General features: G+C 36.5%; 1 protein-coding gene across 1 annotated transcript in view; it reads left to right on the top strand.

Moving 5' to 3' along the window:
- The first annotated feature begins 22,315 nt into the window (after positions 1 to 22,315).
- The window catches only part of LOC120631885, a 262,285-nt gene continuing 261,087 nt past the window's right edge, over positions 22,316 to 23,513 (top strand). The window contains exons 1-2 of the mRNA XM_039901547.1: positions 22,316 to 22,474; positions 23,349 to 23,482. The gene's annotated coding sequence lies outside the window, so the exon portion shown is untranslated. The remainder of the gene's footprint in view (positions 22,475 to 23,348; positions 23,483 to 23,513) is intronic.

Here is a 23,513-nt window from a genome sequence, read left to right as displayed (position 1 = left end):
TTTACGCCTAGGATGGGTATAAACACAAAGCATCGTAGATTCATTTTAAAATCATTCATCATATCCTTGATCTTCCTCTCGGATTTATTTGTGTTTACCGAGGCCCCCTTTGTGCCCTTAATGGCGGGAAAATCGCTGAATCAGACGCGCGTAATGTATCCCCTATAATATAATGGTAATGAAAAATTGAATGGCATGTGCCACCCCTGAAACGATGACCGAGAAAATTTCCTGTCATACTATTCTCAGCGTTGTGCACATCGTTGCGTTCGCCTTCGAAAATTAATTAAATTAATTTCCGAAGGCTTTTCGCGGAGTATAGCAAATTAAGCTTAATTTTCATAATATATCATGGATTTCCGCAAAGTAACGACTGCTTCTATCCAATAATTAAATTAATTAAATTTAGTACGTTTGAACTATTATTGTACTTTTCGTGCTGGCCTTCAAATCAGGTCGTCCGAATATTAACTAGGAAATGTATGAGTGCCGCTATATTTATTGTACATTTAATTCGGTCAATAGACGCTTCGCTGGTCGCGCCTTTGATAATTTAGGCGAAGCGATTGGCCCAAAGCTAATACGTGGTTAGATCACTAACCCGTATTTAGCAGTGACGAGTTCACTCCATGCTCTTGATTCCACGCTGTCAAGAGGCAGGAAGATTGTGACTAGTCATGGGATATTCATCATCATCATCATTTACATATTACCGGCCCACTACAGCGCACGGGTCTCCTCCAAGAGTAAGACGGACTTAGTCTACAACGCTGGCCAAGTGCGGATTGGCAGACTTCATGCCGTTGAGAACATTATGGATAACTTTTAGGAATGCAGGTTTCCTCACGATGTTTTCCTTCAACGTTTAAAGCAAGTGATATTTATATTGCTTTAGATGGCCGCCGCTACCAAATGGTGGTTTACACAACTCCCTCAGTGTGGGTTTCAAGTGAAAGGGCTTGAATAGTAGAATACACTATGAAACATTTTAAACCTACATGAACGCCACCTCAAAATGGCTAATTTTATTATTTTTTCACAACCTCTTTACGGATATTTTAATGAAAATAATTAATTGTACAATAACGTACACAATATTGAAACGCCAAGGTATTTTTAATTTATATAGTTAAGAAGAGAAGTAGTAGTGTGCTATTCTTCGCTGAGTCAGCGTTGAAAGCAACGCTGTACGTTCAGAGAATATTCCTGCAACGGTAATGTAGAATCAAAACAGCGGTTTTGACTTAGACCTTATTCAATATTAAAACAGGATTTTTTTAAATAATTAATGACTGTTTCCACTTTCCCTAAAAATTAAATTAACAACATAAGTATAAATACTACAAGTATAAGTTAGTGACTGCTTGCCAGATTTAAGGAAATGATTTATCATTATCAGGTGATATTTAAGGGCCACATTTAAGCACATTACAAACAGAGAAACACATAAGTCTCTAAAGTAACCTAAGCTAATAAGTGCTCAAACTTTGAACAACTAAAAACAAAAAAAATAATATTTTCTAACAACATTTTGAGGTAAGTTACTTCTTACATTCTACCTCGGAATGTAAAAAATACTAAGTATCAATTGTGTTATCAAAGCAATTGTACTTTCCGAGTAGTAAACAAAGTAGAAAAGGTATAAAAATTTTATAAATTTTTTTTTTTGTTGTTTTGTTGTTCTAACATGTATTTAAGAAGCCATTTTCTTTTGTTAAAAAGATCATTTTTAACCCATTACCGGCCCACCACTCTCAGTATAAGGAGGGTTTAGGTCGTAATCCACCACGCTGGCCAAATTTGGATGGTATACTTCACAAACCTTTGAGAACGTTGTGTTGAACACTCGTAGGTTTCCTCACGGTATTTTCCTTCACCGTTAAAGCAAGTGATATTTTAAATTCCTTGAATTTAAAAACGCACATAACTCCGAAAAGTTAGCTGTGCGGGGATCGAACTTAGCCACCCCGAAAGTCAGGCCGAAGCTCTTCACACAGGCTATAACACAGCTTCTAAAAATGAAACCCCGGTCTGATTCTTAGGTTGCCACCAAATACCGCATCTAGTTGCAAGCATGAGTGGTCCGTGAAAATCGATTAGTGAAAGGTAATTAATGTATGCCTAGGAATCTTCTTTGAAAAGGTGCTTCTTACGTAGGCATTGCCTTGACCGTTGTTAGTTAAAACGGACGATAGTTACCTAAGTCGATATTTCAAGGTCATAAAGAGAAAATATACAATTTTTATTTCTATCATTTGTTTTTATTAATGTTTTTACCTACACTCGGAGGAAATAAAAAAAAAGTTGTATGCATTTTACATATTGTATAAAAAAATATAAAAATATATATTAACTCTCAAAGTAGCCAACCACTCATGCCTTCTAATAGTATAATGTGATTACACACGACACCTTGGTTCTCGACCTACACAATAGAGTATTTACCTTACAAGTGGCATCTTCCGGATAAGGCTTTTAAGTCTCAGCAATATAATGTGGAAACCTTTTGTTAGGGCTACGTGACTAAGACATAGGTAGACTAGAAGCGATAAATATTTGGGGATTCAGAATTTTAATATCATGGTACCTTATTTATTGAATGTTTACTCAAAGCCCACAAATTGGCTTGAACTTGTAGTTAAGTTTTAAGTTTTTTTGTTCACGACATAAAGCTTTGCTTCATTCTCACTAGGTCCTAGGTTCGAATATTGGCTCCGATGACGGTGGCATGTTCAGAATTGAACAAACCATTGATAAAATTTAAGAACAAACAAAAAAAAAACATTATTTGTGGGCATTGTAGGTAAAGAATTTATTATAATTTATAATTTAATTTAATTTAATTCAATTCAATCAAATCAAATCAAATCAAATCAAATCAAATCAAATCAAATCAAATCAAATCAAATCAAATCAAATCAAATCAAATCAAATCAAAATCTAATCAACTGTCAAGTTATACTGTTTACTTGACAGTTGATTTGATTTTGATTTGACCGATAATAGAAAAAACTTATAATAGGTTTAATCCGACCTGGCAATCAAACCCAGGGCCTTGCGAAGCGAATGTATAGATCAATTTAAGTATTATATTTATTGAAACTATATCATATTATCATAGTGATTGTTCTTCGTACCCTGAAGGGTACTTGTCAGGGTAATGCACATTGCTCTTAAATAACCTAAAAATTCAAAATTCAAAATCTCTTTATTCATGTAGGCCTATCACAGGCACTTATGAAGCGTTCATACATATTTGTTTACATAATTGTTAGGGAATGGTGATAACTTCGTACGCCAACTTAAACCTAAAGCTACGAGGGTTCCAAACGCGCCCTGGTCTAAGAAGAACCCACAACAAACTTAGCCGGGTAATTTTTTTTGTTTTGGTATTACCTATTAGGTACTTATTAATATTATTATTTAACTCTTTATTTGTACACCACATCATTAACATATACAAAAATTAAATAAAAACATAAAGAAGAATACAAGAGGCGGCTTTAAAATTAAAAATGCCAATTCTAGTGTAGGCTCTATATGCGCGGTAGTCCCTTTGTGAAGATCTTGCTTTGTGGGGCAGCCACAATAAGAGTGTTAAGCGGCTGGTCCTGGGATCGCAAGCCCTTTGCGATTGACCCATCCGGTGTGAACTGCTTCAGACTTGGAAGTGTGAGATTATTAATTCAAGGCAAGTAATTTAATTCTTCATACAACGTTTAGCGGAATTACGAAATACTGTTGAAGAGTGCATAAGTATATTTAATATTAAATCAAAAGAAGCATATTCATTTTTCTATACAAAGTAATTTAAAACATTCTCAGTGTTTATGACAACCCTATTGAAAATAAAAGACCCACACCTGCATAGTACCTACGCTACGCGAAGCGTACCGTATGAAGTGACAGAAGTCACTTGATTTTACTTTTGCACGTGGTGTAGAGCTGTATCTGATTTTCTTCATTGACACGTTGTATACCTCATATTATTCTGTGTATATGAATACTGAAAAATCAGTGTACTCTTAGCGATACTGAAAACTTTAATTTTTTTAAGAACTACAACTAAATTGAACGCCACATCAAAAAACAAAATCAAACGCGGACGAAGTCGCGGGCAACAGCTAGTAAAGATATAAACGGCAAAATTATCGCAATTAGAATTTCGATGATCTCATTGTATTAACTGATAAGTAATGAACGATTTGACAATCACCATAATACAAAGAATTCATAAAACACTTAGGTAACGTAAACAAGTAATTTCATTGATACAAACATATATTTCGCGGAATGCTTACAAAAAATGCCCACACTAATATTTAAACTGAACTGCAACATTGTTGAAACTACAAATTAGGTTAAACATTTTTATAAGAAATAATCTACACTACTTCCATGTAAGTTTAGAATTGAAGCAATTCCGTGTTTCAGAATATAAGAAAGATAAGTCAATTAAGTTGACTTACCAATTATTCTTTAAAAAGTCAACATCTCCTGAGGATGCTCAGGTGTCGGAGCAGAACGTACTTAGAGAGTAAATGGCCGAAGATCTATTAGTGCCTAAGATTTATAGATGACTATCCCTATCTCTATCCCTATCCCTTCCCTACTAATATTATGAATGTCAATGTAAGTTTGTTTGTTACGCTTTCACGCAAAAACTACTTAACCGATCCTCATGAAACTTTGTACACATATTCTTGGTAAGTGTTAGAAGTAATAAAGAATATTTTTTATCCTGACATTAAGCTCGGTTTCTTTGGGAGAGGGGATGAAAGTGTTTGACGATTTTACACCATAACTCCGACAAATTATAACCGATTATACCTATAGAGGTTATAATATGTGCAATTTTGTCCGAACTTTGTGCACATCTGATGAATGCGGTTGGAGATAGAGGACAGAACTCCTCAGCGGACAGCAACAAACCCAGGCTTAGCGATAGCTGAATAATTAAGTGAGATTGCGTTCAAAAGCTAACTTATCATTGAATAATAGAGGAAGTATTTTCGGAAAATTCTTAATGTTGTTATTAAACTATGTGATCGAGTGGGTTATGTGTTTTTCGAGATATAGTTCTAGCTACAACATAACACTTGTACAAAGGAAATATTATACACGACACTGGGAGGATGGTAACACAGACGAAGCTTCCCACCAGACCCCAATTAAAAAAATACTTGATTTTTGGCATACATATAATTTATTAAACGAATTACCATTATTTTTGTGCTACTATATAAAAAGGAATACGAACTATATGATCTATAGATAGTAACTTTCTACATTTCACTTGGCTACGACTTCAAAATATTGTAGAAAATAATTATTTCTTACTTTATAGTTGTATAAGAAATTCGGTTATTTTTTTTAAGTTTGTTTTTTTATTGCAATCAGGTACGTGCGCATGACGGAGTACGCCGCGAAACTAGACTTATGTAGTCGCAAATCCGTATCACATGACAGGTTTAGCTATGGTACTCGTTTATATTATCTTTGTGTGGAACCGAGAAAGTTTAACTACGGGCTCATAACATTCATGCATTAGCCACAGTGCCGCAGCAAACTCATCGTAAAACAACAATACTTAACTACCTCTGTTGTTTTAATAACTTTTGTTTACCGAATGTGCTAATATCTATGAAAATACAGTATTTCTATCATTTATTGATTTTCATTTTTTTTTTCAATTCTGAACAATGCTTTAAAAAAAATATTATTAAAAATTTATAATAAAAAACATCCACCCTCCGCCTGCGGGGCTTTTGAATGCCGAAGCAATTGGCGGTCAGGGCTCCAGAGTGAGGAACCTCCTCACAATAAGGACTACTGCCTTCTGTTTCCGACCCTTGATCCAATCGAAAGCTTCTTAAGATGTTGGTCGAAGCTTTTCGCGAAAAGACCATTGACTGAAACGTCGATCGGAACTATAACAATCGACTCAACATGAAAATTATTATTATTTAAATATTATTATATCAATCTCGTTTATACCTTGACTGCCGATTCGCGCAGTAGGCAGCGACCCTGCTTTCTGAGTCCGAGGCTGTAGGCTCGATTTCCACAACTGGAAAATGTTTCTGAATATCTTTATATTATAAGTACTAGCTGTTGCCCGCGACTTCGTCTGCGTTTGATTTGGTTTTTAAAGCATTCAGTATCGCTAAGCCTTAAATTAGTATAGTAGTATCATATATATATAACATGTGACTGTCAATTAATTTGCAAAAAATAAATAATTTGCAATAAAATAAAATTGCGACTATAATTAAAAATCTAAACTATCCTATCTCTTAAGTTGGAACAGACTGCTCACGGTGTGCCAATATAATTTAAAATCGGTTAAGTAGTTTAGGAGTCCATCGCGGACAAACATCGTCACAAGAGATTTATATATATTAAGATTTATGTATTTCTTTGTTCAACTCACTGGTGGGAATCTTCGGCCGTGCTAGTTACTACTTACTCTACCTAAAAAAACGTGCGCGATTTTACCAGCGTAGAAACCGACTAGATGATAGAGTTAATATAACTAACTACCTCTATTAGGTTAGTCGGCTGCCACTATAGACTGCATCATCATGTACCACAGGTGATATTGCAGTTGAGAGCTAACTATGAAATATAAAGGCACGTGTAAGGGAGCCATGGTGATACGCTCGACCGTAACAATAGGAAAATCTTGATCCGAGCGGGTGATCGTGCTCGGGGACCGAGGTCCAAACATTCATTTTGATTTTCGGATGGACGCATGCCGATAACCACCTTAGGGGTTGGTACGGCGTCACCGGGGGAGTGGGGCGAGCGCGAAAGCTAGCCATGAGAAGAGCCCCAGGGCTCGACAACATCGGGGGGAAATCCTAATATTCATCTTTGGAAGTTGTATATATAGTAAATTTTTGTGAACACTTAGCTAGCGCGATGCAGTATTTTTGTGGCGCCATCTAGTTTGGTAATGTGGAGACCGCTACACACGATAAAACTACCTACTGGAACTTTCTGCAGCTAACTTAAAAAAACAAAGCCACTACCATTGTCCAGCGGCTGTGTGAAATCGAGTGTCCACAATTAGAACACAAAGAGTTATTGGCGTGTAAATCATCGACGACGTGTTTATTTCTCGAACGAATATTATCGGATATTCAGTGTTTGTTGCACGGTGTATATTGCGAGACGGTAGTAGAATTTTAATGGAAATTTTCATATGAATGCAGCGTACTGGTCCACTACGCCATAGTTTGTCCGACGTAAGGTACATTATTCTACCTCTCCAGACAGGTTTAGATTAAAGTTACATAAAAAATGTTGTGATGGCATTCTATGCTTTTAGCGTAACAATATCTCAGAAGCTAGATGTACTCAGATTACAATTTAAATTTATATTTATTTATTTAGGAAAACCAACAGCTAATATATTTTTCTTGCCCAAGTTTCTACGTTGTAAGCTAATTGAATGTTCAGCTTATTACAGGTTATCACAACGTTAGCAAATCATTTCAAAATTAATTAAATTTTAAATACAGCTGCATTACAAAATAAATGTCTTAATGTATTTTGCTATATTTTACTAATATGGAAATAAAAAAGAATTAAAATTAAAATTGAAATTAAAATAAAAAAAAGAAATTTTGAATATCCCAGTCCAAGTTTGTTTAAGCCTAATAAAAATTATAAATACCTTATCTATATATATAAAAATGTTATGTTGGTTTGTGTACGCTTCAAAAACTCAAAAAGTTCTGCACCGATCGAGCGGAAATTTTAGCATGATATATAATACGCATCAAAGATTGTTTTTGTCTATTGTTTGTATCAGTCACACAGCAGACAGTGGAAAAACAAAAAATATTGTATATCCACAAATATCTATTGCAAAATTAAACTTATATGAAATGTATTCTTTATTATGTTTCTCATTTCAACCATTCAATCACAATGTGCCACAGCGAAGCGTGGCAGGGTACATCGTGTTAATAATATAAATATATATCTAAATTTTTATACATTGTTTTCTTTTGTTCTAATTGACTGACCAAGCAGATGGCCCACTATAGTGGTAGAGCAAAACTTCGCACGGCATGCAAGGAGCATACGCTACAAAGTGCCACCGAGTGTCTATAAATCTGAGGTGTATATGTTAAGTCTCAAGTGCCTGTTATCATGACGCCAATGACGGCCGATTGGTGCAGTTTGCAGCAACCCTGCTTTCTGAGCCCAGGGCCGTGGGTTCGATTCCCACAGCTGGAAAATGTTTGTGTGATGAGCATGAATGTTTGTCAGTGTCTGGGTGTTTATATGTATATTCTAAGTATTTATGTATATTATTCATAAAAATATTCATCAGTCGTCTTAGTACCCATAACACAAGCTACGCTTACTTTGGGGCTAGATGGCGGTGTGTGTATTGTCGTAGTATATTTATTTATTATTATTTATTTATCACTCTTGCAACCACGCCCTTCAAATAGGAACAAAGTAGAAGAAGAAGAAGAAACACTTTATTGCCCGTATAACATACAGGAAAAGAAACAGTAAGGAGTATACAGTACACAATGTAGACATGAAAAGTATTGCAAAAATGCGGATTGCAGCAGAAATAAGCATGGCGAATAAAAATGACAGAGCTCGTCCGCAGTGGCGTGCAGTTAATACATGGACACAACAAACCACTGCATACCCTAAAATTTATTTATGTATAAGGTATGCATACCGTGGTAAGAAATCCAGTGCATGCCACTGCTCATCCAGGGATCCATCCCCGGACGATTTTTGTTTGGTGGCAGGCTTTGGCCGTGGCTGGTTACCACCCTACCGACCAAGACAATGGCCGCTAAGCGATTTAGTGTTCCGGTGCGATGTCGCGTAGAAACCGATTACCATACTCCGTATGCTAACAGGTTAGCCCGGTACCATCTTAGACTGAATCATAATTTAACATGTGAGATTGCAGTTTAGGGCTAACTTGTAGTGGAATTGAATACAACGAGCTCTGACACAAAGAGCCCTACTACTACTATACTAAAAAACCTCGATAGTGGCTTCATTTTTGTGCTTCTTGGCATACACACTATCGCCGATTAGCTGACACTTTTCTTGGCTAAAATAATCGTTCGGCCATTCAATTGTAACAATGCTGATAAGCGTGGCAGAAATAAGCATGGCATTAATAGGTGTATATCCCCGGACGAGCTCTGTCACAAAGAGCTCATCAAAGTCAAAGTCAAATATTTCTTTATTGCGTTGATTATATACAAAATGTGTACATAGCAGTGAGTAGTGATGGCGATAACCACATTCGCAAACTAAAAACTAAAGCTACGAGGGTTCCAAACGCGTCCTGGTCTAAGATGAAGCCCACAACAAACTTATCTGCGTGTTCGTTTTGTTATCACCATCTCACATTGTCATTTGAAATATTTAAGAAGCAACAGGTTAGAGCAATTGCTCACAACCAAGCTTTTTTAACGTTTTCCTTTATACTATAATAGGACTTTTCTATAAGATTTCGCTTAATAAAAACTTTGACCTTTTTTAAGAGACAACCCCAATATACCTATCAACCGGTAATTTATTGTCAATTTGTTTACAATTTCCTTTAAATGAATTGCTTATTTTGTGTAAAATTCAAAATTCAAATTCGAAATGTCTTTATTCATGTAGGCCTATCACAGGCACTTATGAAGCGTTCATACATATATGTTTACATAATTGGGGTTACAAAAAAAGGGGATGGTGATAACTTCGTTCGTCAACTTAAACCTAAAGATACGAGGGTTCCAAACTTAGCCGGGTATTTTTTTTTTTGTTATCACCATCTCACAGTTTATTTATATTAAGCTATGAAGCTAGAGCAATTCACACCTAAGCTTTTTTATTGTTCAAGTAATCCTTAATATTATAATAGGATTTTTCTTGTAGTCTAGTGTACTGAGCACTGCAAGTTTATTTTTGCTTCTAACGTAATTAGGTTAAGTTTAAGTTATCTATTTGTGTTGGTTGGATTAAAAACTAAACAAAAGCATAGTTGATCTGTAGACAAAAGTTTATCTCCTGTAGCTACTATGTAAAGTGAAATTGTATGATGATAATTAATTTGTAAACGCTGACAAAGTCAAAAGGAATGACGTCATAAAACAAACAAAGCGTTGCCGCTATAAAAAATAATTTGAAAGTATAAACAGTACAGAATACCGTTCGAATTCGGGTGGATTCCTACGGTGCGTGATATCGCAAACCCCACAAATAAATACGACATTAGTGTGGCTACACACCATTTAAGAATGGTCTTATGACACCACGCGTGGCATAACGGTCGTAGACCTTAACAGCGGATTTTACCCTGGATGTTACAAGACCCTAGTGTCTTTAGGCTTGAATATTGGTATCTATCTAAACCTAATACAAATATATAGGATATTTTTGTGGGTACGATTTATGAATGGTGTCTGAACAACTTAATATGGTTAATAATAAATGGTACGTAAGTACTTTACAAATCGGACGTAGACCTTTACAGCGGACTTTACTATGGATGCTACATGTGTCTGTTATATCATTGAATGTATCATACTATCAACATCATTGTGATAGAACATTGGTATCTCTAAGCACTTCATACCCAGCTTTGCTTTGAACGTCTCGTTTTCATATGGCGAGTAATTACACCGATAATGGGTCATTGTTTTTGTATAAGTTCGTTGTAAATTTGAACATCACAGATGATGTGATCATTGATCACAAGTGTCTCATTCCTAATGTGTTAAATAAGTGTAGTGGCGAGCGCCACTACATTTTTATTACGAATCCCTGAGTGTTACTCGGGGAATCAAACTCAAAGTCAAAAGTATCTTTATTCAAGTAGGCCCGGCCCATAGGTGGCACTTTTGATGCGTACATTACATGACAAGTACACGGTACTGAGATGATGGCGATAACCATATTCGTAAACTTAAAACTAAAGCTGACGGCCGACTGGCGCAGTGGGCAGCGACCCTGCTTTCTGAGTCCAAGGCCGTGGGTTCGATTCCCACAACTGGAAAATGTTTGTGTGATGAGCATAAGTGTTTTTCAGTGTCTGGGTGTTTATATGTATTTTCTAAGTATTTATTTATATATAATTTTTAAAAATATTCGTCAGTCATCTTAGTACCCATAACACAAGCTACGCTTACTTTGGGGCTAGGTGGCGATGTGTGTATTGTCGTAGTATATTATTATATTAAAGCTACGAGGGTTCCAAACGCGTCCTGGTCTAAGAAGAAGCCCACAACAATCTGAGTCATGTCACAATCTTACATTGTCATTTAAAATTAAGAGAAAAGCAACCTGGTTAGAGCAATAGTTCACACCCAAGCATTATTATCGATAACGTAGTCCTTTATTAGATTGGGATTGCATACGCCTCGAATCCATCTTAAGGGTATTTCCTAGGAAGAGATCCAAACTCGACTGCTCGCTCGACAGGCTAACGTGGTGTAATCGCGATTTGATGCACGGTGGGAAGAGAACTTTACTTTTTATGCCAGCTATGAAATTTTCGATGGTAATGTGTGTGTTGTAAATATTTTTTGCGGACATCTTTATGTTTTGAAGACATTGCCTTAGTCACTGATACCATAAAAATTAAAGTATTTCTTTACCAAGAAATATAGCGTATTTTTTTTGCAAATTCCTAACTCTGAGAAGGTAATGGTAAAAAAATTCAATTATAAATTCTGTTTTTAATATGATAATATGTTGTTCATTTTGAGTCCCAAGAACAGGTCTGGATCCAAAAAATTACCCTGGAGTAAGTAGGGATAGTAGAAATATAAAAAACGTGTATTCCTTACAAAAACGGTTCTTTCTTGAAAATCCTAGTGTACTGTTGTCTGTTTGTGTGTATGTATTGTTGAGAATAGAATGCTCCTGCTAATGAGCTTATTCATGTCCATTTTTTTTAAATGTTTATAGACGAGCGCTTGAGTGCATAATAACATCTGATGGTAAGTGATGCAGCCTAAGGTGGAGTGCGCTTGCCTAGAAGATGTCTTGCTTTGAAGGTACTCATATTGTAGGTACTGGAAAAAAAGGAAGCTGGAAGGGCATTCCAGATCTTTGCGGTGCGAATCAGAAACGTAGATGCAAAGCGCTTCGTACGCGTCCGCGGTATATCAACCACGTAGGGATGCAGATCCTCACGGTGCCTCGTGGTTCGATGGTAAAAAGGTGAGGGAGGAACAGTTCTTGAGCACACTCTCCGAAATATATATATATACCATTTGCTGAGCATAGACCTCTTCTCTTATTGTAGGAAGGTTTCAGAGTATTGAGCCTACACGCTGTTTCATAATAGATTTTTTTATTTTTTTAATAACGATAGGCCAGCGCTTGACCACAATCATGCCCGTAAGAAAGCAATGATAAGGTCTCGGATGAAGCACGCTTGCCTAGAAAAAGCCATTCACTCTAGCCTTGAAGGTCCTCAAATTATACGTGGCAGGTAACACAGCAGGATGGACCTACTAAAGAGGCCAACTGATGGTAAGTAGAAAACCATCGTCGATAAACACAGCAACACGTAGCAGGTCATGCAAGGAATACGTCAAATAAAATTTCTCCCTGTGACCATTAAACTGAATCGTATTACACTGACAGCCAGAACACTGTAATGCTGTTTGGTGGCAGAAATAAGCATGACGGTTCTTCCCCAGACCATCTCTGTCACAAAAAGCTCTTCTACTGCTTAGGGTAGGTGGGCTCTAAAAATAGTGCCTATGTAGTGTCGTGTCTGCCTGCTGAACGTGCTCTTCGACATCGCCATAATTATAATCCAATATTTGACAGCCGACTGGCGCAGTTGGCAGCGAACCTGCTTTCTGAGTCGTGGTTTCGATTCCCACAACTGGAAAATGTTTGTGTGATGAACATGAATGTTTTTCAGTGTCTGGGTGTTTATCTGTATATTATAAGTAATTATGTGTATTATATTCATAGAAATATTCATCAGCTATCTTAGTACCCATAACACAAGCTACGCTTACTTTGGGGCTATGAGGCGATGTGTGTAATGTGGTAATATATTTATATAATAGAACTCAAGAACAGTCGCAGCACCTATTAAAACGAGCTAACTTTAAGACCCTAAATTATAAGTACCTTCCATACATTTCTTCTTCTTAGTCGTGCACTCTTGGCAGAGTGGTCGTGGCTGCTGAGATGAATATCATGGCGCTAGACATCACTGAATTGCGCGGCTTCACGCGCGAGTCTTCTCCACTTTTGGCGGTTGGTAGCATGTCGAAAACATTCTACCACAGTTGTCTGGGTCAACGATTTCACCGTATCTATCCAACGAGTAGGTGACCGCCCTCTTGCCCATACATTTAGGTATCGTCTAAAAGGCAATGCTGTAAACAATAGTATAGTATGATTGCAAAATTACTGGGCGTGTATTGTTCTCATAAACATTGTGCTACCAACGCGGTGTGTATGAATGATAGTTGAATGGTTTAAGACGTAGGAGTTAGCGAGAAAATGTTTCAACGATGACATGTTGCTCAAATATAGTGGTACTAAGGGTGCCTAAATGATATGATTGCTTGTAACTCAGACCTTTGCTTTCATCTCTTACATATAAAAATAATTGTTAAGCTATAAATGATTTTGTAAAAGGAAAAATCGTGATTCTCTTTCCTGTGTCTTGTTAATAGTTTTTTTTAAACTCTTATATTCTTCAAGTCAACGCTCTAACCAATTAAAAAAGGATCAGGTAAGCCATAACAAATTTTGTGTAGATTAAGTTTCATTAACCAGCAAGAACGTAAATATATTCCTTTGAAATACACTAGCAAAGATTAAGCGACTTTTATAACACATTTGTATTAACACAGAACAACAGTGACATATTTTTAGTCAACGCTATAACCAATTACAAAAGCTCCGGTAAGCCATAGGTAATAAAGCGTAGATTAAGGTTCATTCACTACCATACCCTTATGAAATCCTATCAAATACACAAGGCAAGGCTAAGCGACACTAATAACACAGTCGCAGTATTCCACATATAAAACAGCAATGACTCTTATTATTTTTGCAGTCAACGCTTTAAACAATTACAAAAGGGTCAGGTAAGCCATAACTAATGAAACTTAGATTAATGTTCATTCACTAGCATGATCTTATGAAATCCTATGAAATACATTACTAAAGGCTATGCGACCCTAAAACACATTCGTATTATTACACATATAAAACATCATTGACTTATATTTTTACAGTCAACGCTCTAACCAATTACAAAAGGGTCAGGTGAGCCATAACTAATGAAGCGTAGATTAAGGTTCATTAACCAGCATAAACTTATGAAATCCTATGAAATACATAACTAAAGTCCAAGCGACCCTAATATACCAGTCGTATTATTCCATATATAAAAGAGCAAAGACTCTTATATTTTGGCAGTCAACGCTTTAACCTATTACAAAAGGGTCAGGCAAGCCCTAAATAATGAGTCGTAGATTAAGGTTCATTTACTAGCATAAACTTATTATATCCTCAGTGGCGTGCACTTGATACACGCACAAAAGCACTGCATACCCTAAAATTTAAACATAGCCCGTATAAGAGGAGGATTTTTTCCATTTTATGCCATTTTCATGCTGTATGCATACCCTGGTAAGAAACCCAATGCACGCCACTGTATATCCGATGAAATACGTCACTAAAACCATGCAATCCTCATAACACATTCGTATTATTGCATATATAATAAAACAACAGTGACTTGTGTGGTTGCAGTAAACGCTTTTACCAATTACAAAAGTATCAGGTAAGCCATAACTAATGTAGTGTAGATTAACCTTCATTCACTAGCATGAACGTATGAAATCCTATAAAATACACAAGCAAAAGCTAAGCGACCCTAATAACACATTCGTATTATACGCCTTTGCAAATCCGCAATGAAATGTCATCCGCAAAGTCTCGGACTCGTTTGTGCGAGACAGTGTTACGAGTTACGGCGGCCGGTAGCCATTACGCGCACACAATGCGTCGTATAGAAGTGATTATTGTGCTTTTTGTTTTCGCTACTTAAAATATGCGTGTGTAAATCACTTGGCTTCAACTACGTAGGCGATGATATTCAGTTTTGATTGACTTAAGTGCAAACGATGAGAGGATACTCAGGCGGTTCCCAGCACGCACCTCTTTTCGGAGTTATGTACGTTTCGAATAACTAATGAACTAGATGGGCAAGCTGAGTTGCTAGCATGGGCAGGAGACAATTATCTCCTCGAGGAAAGGATAAAAATGTATCTTCTTCCACAGGTTTATCAACTCTCAGTGAACTGGTACACAAGTGGAAATAATATCCAAAAATTAAAAGTGTTACTACCTATTGCCCGTGACTTCGTCTGCGTTTGATTTTGTTTTTTTGATGTGGCATTCAATTCAGTTGCAGTTCTAATCAAATTTAACGTATTCAGTATCGCTAAGCCTTAAATGAGGGGTTCGCTGCTGTCCGCTGAGGAGTTCTGTCCTCTATCTCCAACGACTTTCATCAGATCTACACAAATTTTGGGCAAAATTAAACACATATTATGACCTCTATAGTACAAAAATAATTATTTAAATCGGTTATAATTTGTCCGAGTTATGGTGTAAAATCGTCAAACACTTTCATCCCCTCTCTCAAATGAGCCAAGCTTAATGTCGGGATAAAATGTATCCTATATTACTTCTAACACTTCCAAGAATATGTGTTAAAAGTTTCATGAGTATTTTTTGGCTAGAAAGCGGCTGAACCTCTTGGGATTGACCTATCCACAACCAGAGGATTACTGTGCCTCCAACCTAAAAGCTACAAACAAACTCTTAGAGTGGATATTTGAAGCTATTTATGGTGAGGGGATTCAAGGACGGGGCGAGCACAAAAGATCCTGGAGGGTCGAAGTGCATCCGCTGAAGCGGGCCTCATTACAAGATAGATAGATAGATTCATGAGGATTGGTTAAGTAGTTTTTGCGTGAAAGCGCAACAAACAAACTTACATTGACATTTATAATATTAGTAGGGATAGGGATAATAAACGGGGGTAAACTTCTCGTATACCATGTCCCGTTTTAGCAGGTGGACACGTTAGTTATATAATTTTTGTCTCCTGCCCTAGCTAGCTCTGTTAATGGTAACTGGAAAACCATCGCCTATGAACAAAGCAACCCTTTTTGCAGGGCTTCCAAGGAATACAACCTGCAAAGTTCCACTTTTATAAAGTGCCAAAGTTATTTTCGTTTTAAGCAATTAAAATATCAATTTCTTCGGAAATCGTGAGAAAACCTGCATACCTGAGAGTTCTCCGTAATGTTCTCAACAGTTTGTGAAGTCTACCAATCAGCACTTAGACAGTGTGGTGAACTACAGCCCTAACCCCTTCTCATTTTGGGTACCCGTGCCCTGTAGTGGGCCGGTAATAGGTTGATATGATGAAACCGTTAGCATTTGAAGGAACAACCGTGCCCTGTGTTGGATAGATAATGATGACGAAACTGCAAACTACCTATACCTTAAAACGAGAAAAACTTTTCAGTAAAGAAAACTTTGGTAATTTGAAACCTGCTTTCTTCTAGGAAACAGTAATAATAAAAAGATTGAAAGTGCTTACCGCTCCGATTTTATCTGAAACTACAACAGAACTATTGCTGATTTATTTACAATCATATTCTTGGTTAAATCAGTTTTACAAACCAGTAGTGTTTTTCTTTTCATATCGACCCGTTACCGGCCTACTACGGGACGCGGGTGTCTTCCCCCAATCAGAAGGGGTTAAGTCTGTAGTTCACTACGCTGTCTCAGTGCGGATTGGTGGACTCATTTTTTTATTTTTTAAGTGATGATACAGACCAAGACAAGCTTGGAGTATGTCAGTTATATTCATCCCATACTCCGTATCAGTTTTTAGCCGACATCGTACATGAAAGCTTAGTAATTTTGGACCTACCAATGCATAAGTTTAAAGAATGTGTTAAAACACATTTATTACAGCGAGGTTATTATACAATTGATGAGTTTCTTAATGACAAGGTTGCTTGGAAGCATCCGGCTCCGCTTTCATCTCTCACAAGATAGAAAAATGAATGTTAAAATATAAAATGTAAATTTTTGATGTTGGAAAAGAGCAACTGCTGAGTTTCTTGCCGGCTTCTTCTCGGTAGAATCTGCCTTCCGAACCGGTGGTAGAGTCACTACACACGGACAGACTTGACGTTTCAAAATTGCTTGTATTAGGCCTACTTGAAATAAATGAATATTGAATTTTGAATTTTTTTTGAATTTTAATAGTTTGGCGGCATGTCTTCTTCGGTAGGATGGTAACTAGCCACGGCCGAGGCCTCCCACCAGACCAGACTACATAAAATTCTAAAGTATTAAATTCCTAAATTGCTCCTGCGGGGATCGAACCCGGTACGTTCCACTTATAAAACCGCAGTGCTTATCACTGTGCCTGAGAAATAGGCAAAACTGCTGTGGTACTAAAACTATTTCGTAGGTAAAGTAAATATGAAAAATCATTATAAATCCGTTCGTATACATCAATAAATCCCGGATTCCGCCCACAGACAATTTCCGTTGGCGCAGACGCGCTCTATTCTACCTAGCCACGTGTGGGATGTGATAATGCTTGCAAATCTGCAATTGCTTATTTTCTTAGCATAAATAAACAGGGAGAATGTCAAATTTCATGTATGAAATTAATGGAAAAGTACTCCAAAATATCGATCGAATTATTTTACACAACTTGGTGATAAATTCCTATCCCTACTAATATTATATATGTGAATGTAAGTCTGTTTGTCACACTTTCACTCATGAAACTTTGTACACATATTCTCGGAAGTGTTAGAAGTAATATAGGGTTCTTTTTATCCCGACATTAAGCTCGGTTCCATTGGGAAAGATGAAAGTGTTTGAAATTATAACCGATTATTTTTGTACTATAGAGGTTGTAATATGTGTTTAATTTTGGCCAAACTTTGTGTAGATCTGATGAATGTGGTTGGAGATAGAAAACAGAACTCCGCAGCGGACAGCAGCAAATCCCTTATTTAAGGCTTAACGATACTGAATACTTTAATTTTTTTAGAACTAGGTACATCTAAATTGAATACCACATCAAAAAACAAAATCAAACGCAGACGAAGTCGCGGGCAACAGCTAGTATGTTATAAAAAAATTATGTAGTAGGTAACACTTGTCTAGAAAATGCCTATTGATTCTTAACATTAATGCACTCAAGTTATACGTGGCAGGAAACGTCTGGAGGCCAACGTTACCCTCGGAAGAGAAAAAGGAGAAGATTTGTAGTCACTCTCTCTGCATCTCTCTTTATATAATAAGTAGTATAAGCTTCTGCCCGCGACTGCGTGGACCTCAGAATTATTTCTGAAGCTTCGTTCGTTGACAATTTTCATTCCTACCATAGGAACTATTTGAGAGATCGGTATTTAAAGTACATGTCCTTTTCCATAGCATGCAGCTACAAACATCCACACTTTGACATTTATAATATTAGTAGGATTATTTCTCAATCTGCCATAGTCGTTTACTAAATACTTCATCATAAGTTTTTAGTTTGATATTTTTCGTTTCCATTTGACCGGAGGTAATAATGTTATTGCTTACACACCAATAATAGAGCAGCTCTCTATGGCATAAGCCAAAATTTATAATTCTAACTCACTTTTTACTTTTTAATTTTTAATAATGTTGTTACAATGAATTGCTAGTGTGTATTATAAATAAATACTGAAGATTGTCGTAGTCCTGTCGAGTTCTCAGCTTCGATCGGATCAGATAATGTCACCATCTGGTACTGTTTGAGGCCATTTTGAGGTAGCTTTTGAAAATAAATTTGGTTCTATTTAAATTGTGTAGTACAAGATTCAGTCATTTATTATAAATACAAAAAAAAGTATTTTTTTATTTGTCACTGGTTGAGTATGTACACATGCGGAGACCAAGCGTTAATATCTGGTTGATACCTTATACTCGTAGACTCAGCCACCTTTACATAATATTACGATAAATTATGTTAATCCTTGACACCCCACATTCGCATAACATAATATGGCGTGGAATTGTCGATAAATATTCTAAAAGACGTGTACACTAATTGCCTGCACCATATAATATCATGTTAAAAATAATGCAAGTATAAGGTTGTCTACACACATCGATGCCAATAATAAATACTGTTGAAGCAAGTGATATTTTTATTTCTTAAAACGCACATAACTTAGAAAAGTTAGAGGTGCGTGCTGGGATTCGAACTCCGCCTTCCGAAAGTGAAGCTGAAGTCCTAACCACTGGGCTATCACCGCGTAGAGGTAAAACTCAATATTCCATGAAGATTTCAAGCGTTCATCGGTTGCCATTATCAATATCGAACAAAAACGATAATAAAACCCGTTTAAATAATTATTTTATTCTGTTTTTAAGTATTTGTTTTTATAGCGGAAATATAAATATACTACGACAATACACACATCGCCATCTAGCCCCAAAGTAAGCATAGCTTGTGTTATTGGTACCAAGATAGCTGATGGATACCTTTATGAATATAATACACGTAAATACGTCTTATAGTATACTGATAAACACCCAGACACTGAAAAATATTCATGTTCATCTCACAAACATTTTCCAGTTGGACTGGGTTGAACCCACGGCCTTGGACTCAGAAAGCAGGGTCGCTGCCCACTGCGCCAGTCGGCCCTCCGGAATAGTCGGAAATATATATACATCATCATCAATCTGTGAAAATTTTAACTGTCCGTTCGTCTGTCCGTCTATCTGTCTGTCCGTCTGTCACCAGGTTGCATCTCATAAACCGTGATAGTTAGTATCACTGTTCGGACGGACGGATAGCGGAGTCTTATCAATCAGATCAGTTTTACCCTTTGGGCAGGGAACCTTGAAAATCTTCCAAATTTAAATTAAATTCCGTAGTATGAGAGTAGCCTTTTCCAACTTTAAAAGCCAATACATTCGAGTCAGCGCAAATCACGGGAATAAACTACTGAATATTGTTATTTAACACCTGTAGTCATAGTTCAGAAGGGATTGTGCATGAAAAGAAAACTTCTTCCCCCCTATTACACGCTGCATAGGGTACATAATAGCACAATGTAATGTGATTTGGAATTTAAATTTCACGAAAACGGAATATGAAAAGGATATTCTTTGGTGGGAGCTAGTTTAAACTTTTCAAGAGCGGGCGTATAGCGTGCAGTGCTTTAGGTAATAATATGTTATGTGGAGATTTTATTGGACTTTACATATGCAAGAAATTTTATTATGAACTAAAGCCATCGAGCTGGTCTTGGTGTAAGTAGCTCTTAAAATATATCCAGACCGAAAATATTTATATAAAAATAAATATTTTCGGTCTGGATAAAAATATTCACATTAAATGTTAAAGCTGGCATTAAGGTGTATATACCATGCTCCCAAAAAAACTCCTATGAGATTCGAGGATTTTGCCCAGCAGTGGAATATAAATAGCCTGAAGGAAATGTGAATTATATTGAATTTAAAGGAAAAAAAAAATTAATTAAAAATTTTTTCTTACATTTACCTTTGTCGGCCTACCCTCATTCTAACTGTTAATGTGTGACAAGTATTGATTTTGTAGCATTAAGTTGAATGTAAATACCTTACCTACAAGATTAACCAAGCAAAACTTTGTCAACGGCAGGCTGTAAGGAAATTTCTTTGGAGTTTAAGCTTACACCTTTAAATCAAGACCAGTGGTATATACTATGTGTGATGAGACAATAAATAAATAGTGTGTCGACTCTATCGTGTTGCAACCATAAACCAATTTAGGGTTGAGGATAATTGAATTGTGTCAAATTTATTTGAATGGCGGGTAATATCCCATCAATTTATCGGAGAGCGATGACAAATGGAAGACAATTAGATAATTCCGTATCGCCAATTGACGTACAATTGACACAAATTTGATGACAAGCAATCACTATGACGGCTGTTTGAAAGTAAATTGAATTACTACTTCCATATGTATTGTTCTGCTACTTTATATGAAGGTAGAGAAAATTCGTTATCTGCTTTAGCCTTTCAGCCTCCTACACTTGGGCCCGGGCTTTCTCTATAATAGAATAGAAGTACTAAGGGCTTTAACTTACTATGCTTTTCAAATACTGGATTTCACGATTTTTAATGCATTCGACATCTCCATTATAAACTTATTGCCGGCCAAGATATTATTTCCTTTAACGGTGAAGGAAAAACATCGTAAGGAAACCGGCATCAGAGTTCTCCATTATGTTTTCGAAGGCGTCTGCATTCCAGCAATCGACACTGGGTCAGTGTGGTGGAACCGTTCTCCTTGTGGGAGGAGATCCGTGAACCAGGGCAAGTAATGGGTAATGGGTCGATATAAAAAAAACACTCCTGGTTTGGAAACCAGATTAAACCAAGAATATGCCTGTAAATAAATTCAGCAGTAGCTCTATCGTGATTCCAGATGAAATTCCTTGTTTATGATGATACTATGATGATGATGATGACGTATAAACATCATGGGAGGGAGAGATTTCTACAGCATAGGCTATAAGACCATAATATGTAGTCTGTATCAATGTCAGCAACGTCCCACTACCATTGGAGTGAGGTGATGATGATGAAATATGCCAAAACTAGTACGTATATTCAAAAAATTTAGTTTTAATAGTAAAGTAACACTTTTATAATAAGACTAGTAAAACAAAAGTACCCTAATGTAGGCTAAAATACTGATAAAGAATGTAATAATATTTTTAATAAAAAATCAAATGACGCACAATTTTGTCTTTATTTTTATTAACGAAGTTTATTCTTTGGTTTGTGATAATAGCAAACTATTTAACGTGGATACTTACGTACTTCATATGCTTTCAGTTACTTTACCATCTAAGTAAGAAAAGTCTCTCTATGTCAACGTCCGGAAGATAAATGGCATAGATACCTTTTGCTTTTTACGTCTGTTGAAAATTTTTACGCCCTCAAGCGGCACCTTTACTACGTTTAGCAAACAAATGCACTTCATCTCTATTCTCTAACCTGTGCAGACAAAACCCCTATCCTCGATGCAGTCTCCCACCCTACCTGCGCAACCGTCTCCCTCATCCCAGAACCATCCTTCATCCATTTCATTCACACTTCAAAATTACATTCGGCCATTTTCGTTTATACTCGGATGCAATAGCCGGTGTGGCCCGCTGCTAAACATAATTTTCAGTCAGTCGCTTTCCGGCCGTCAGAGGAACCGTGTTGCTGCCGGCCGCTTCTCCCGCGCTCGAAACATCGCAACTGATGCGTCGTATTATTTGCATAGGGATGTTTGTTCCCAGATAGTGTGCCCTAAAAACCTGACTCATATCACAACGGATTGCTATCAGTGCTGTGAGATACTCAAGTGCTTAGGACAGAGGTATTTCAAACGTAAAATTTCGTAAAAGTGCTGCGGTTTGATGGTCCTTCGTATGGAAAAAGTATTCATATGAAACGGATGTGGTTTTGATTAGATTTGTTTGTTTCAATCAAAATAAACATACATCAGTCGAACGGTAATATAAGATGTTGCCGACTTTGTTGACGTCTGACAACGTTTAATGGATCGGGAGGGAACTCACAAATGTAACTTTAGAACGGAAACGTGAAATGATTTAGTTTTAACCGAGTATTATGACTTTGTGATACATTTAGTAAATGTGGAATACGATATTAGCTGGGAAATGGCTTTTGCTTTACGGAACTTTGGAATGACGGTGAAGTTGATTAAATTGTTAATAGAATCCAATAAGAAGGAAATAGTACTTTAATAGCTGATCTTGAATAATCATAACAATGTATATTAGCTTAATATTACAAACTCATTCATATTCTTAAAACTATAGTTAAAATCAACACATTTTAGTAAATAATAGATAATAAACAAAAAGTTTTTGATAAAGTAATTAATCTAATGGGACCTGTACAATAGACTATTGTTTGTTATTCGGACACAGTTTTTATCGCTTCCAAAACAATATCCGGGAATTGAACAATAAAGTCAATGTTTACAAAAATCAATTAACGGAAGAGCGCAGACACAATATCAATTGAACTTTCGTAACGGTTATTGGTTAATGATCCGTTGCGGTCAGCTCATTAGTTTTGTGTAGTGTTTTACCATCATTACTTTCATAGTTAACCCACGGGGAGTCAAATTTCACCGTACATCAAATGTTCTCATTCGGCCCACGCATCGTGGGACCAGCAAACCTGTGGCGTTTGATTCTAATACCAAATTTCGCTGTTCACAGCAACAATAAAAAAGACAATAATTGAATTAGCATGAGTTTTGGCTTCAACCAAAACAGAGAGTGTTTAAGATAAAGTGAGTGATATAAAGTTGAGAACATCTGAATTTCCGGCTGAGGAGATAATAAGCTGTGAAGTAAGTTAAACAAATTTTTTGCTACGGTGCT

This window comes from Pararge aegeria, chromosome 19, assembly GCF_905163445.1.
Source record: "Pararge aegeria chromosome 19, ilParAegt1.1, whole genome shotgun sequence".
Taxonomy (NCBI): domain Eukaryota; kingdom Metazoa; phylum Arthropoda; class Insecta; order Lepidoptera; family Nymphalidae; genus Pararge; species Pararge aegeria.
The sequence above is the reverse complement of the archived record's forward strand: the minus strand, read 5'-3'. Positions and strand labels throughout refer to the sequence as shown.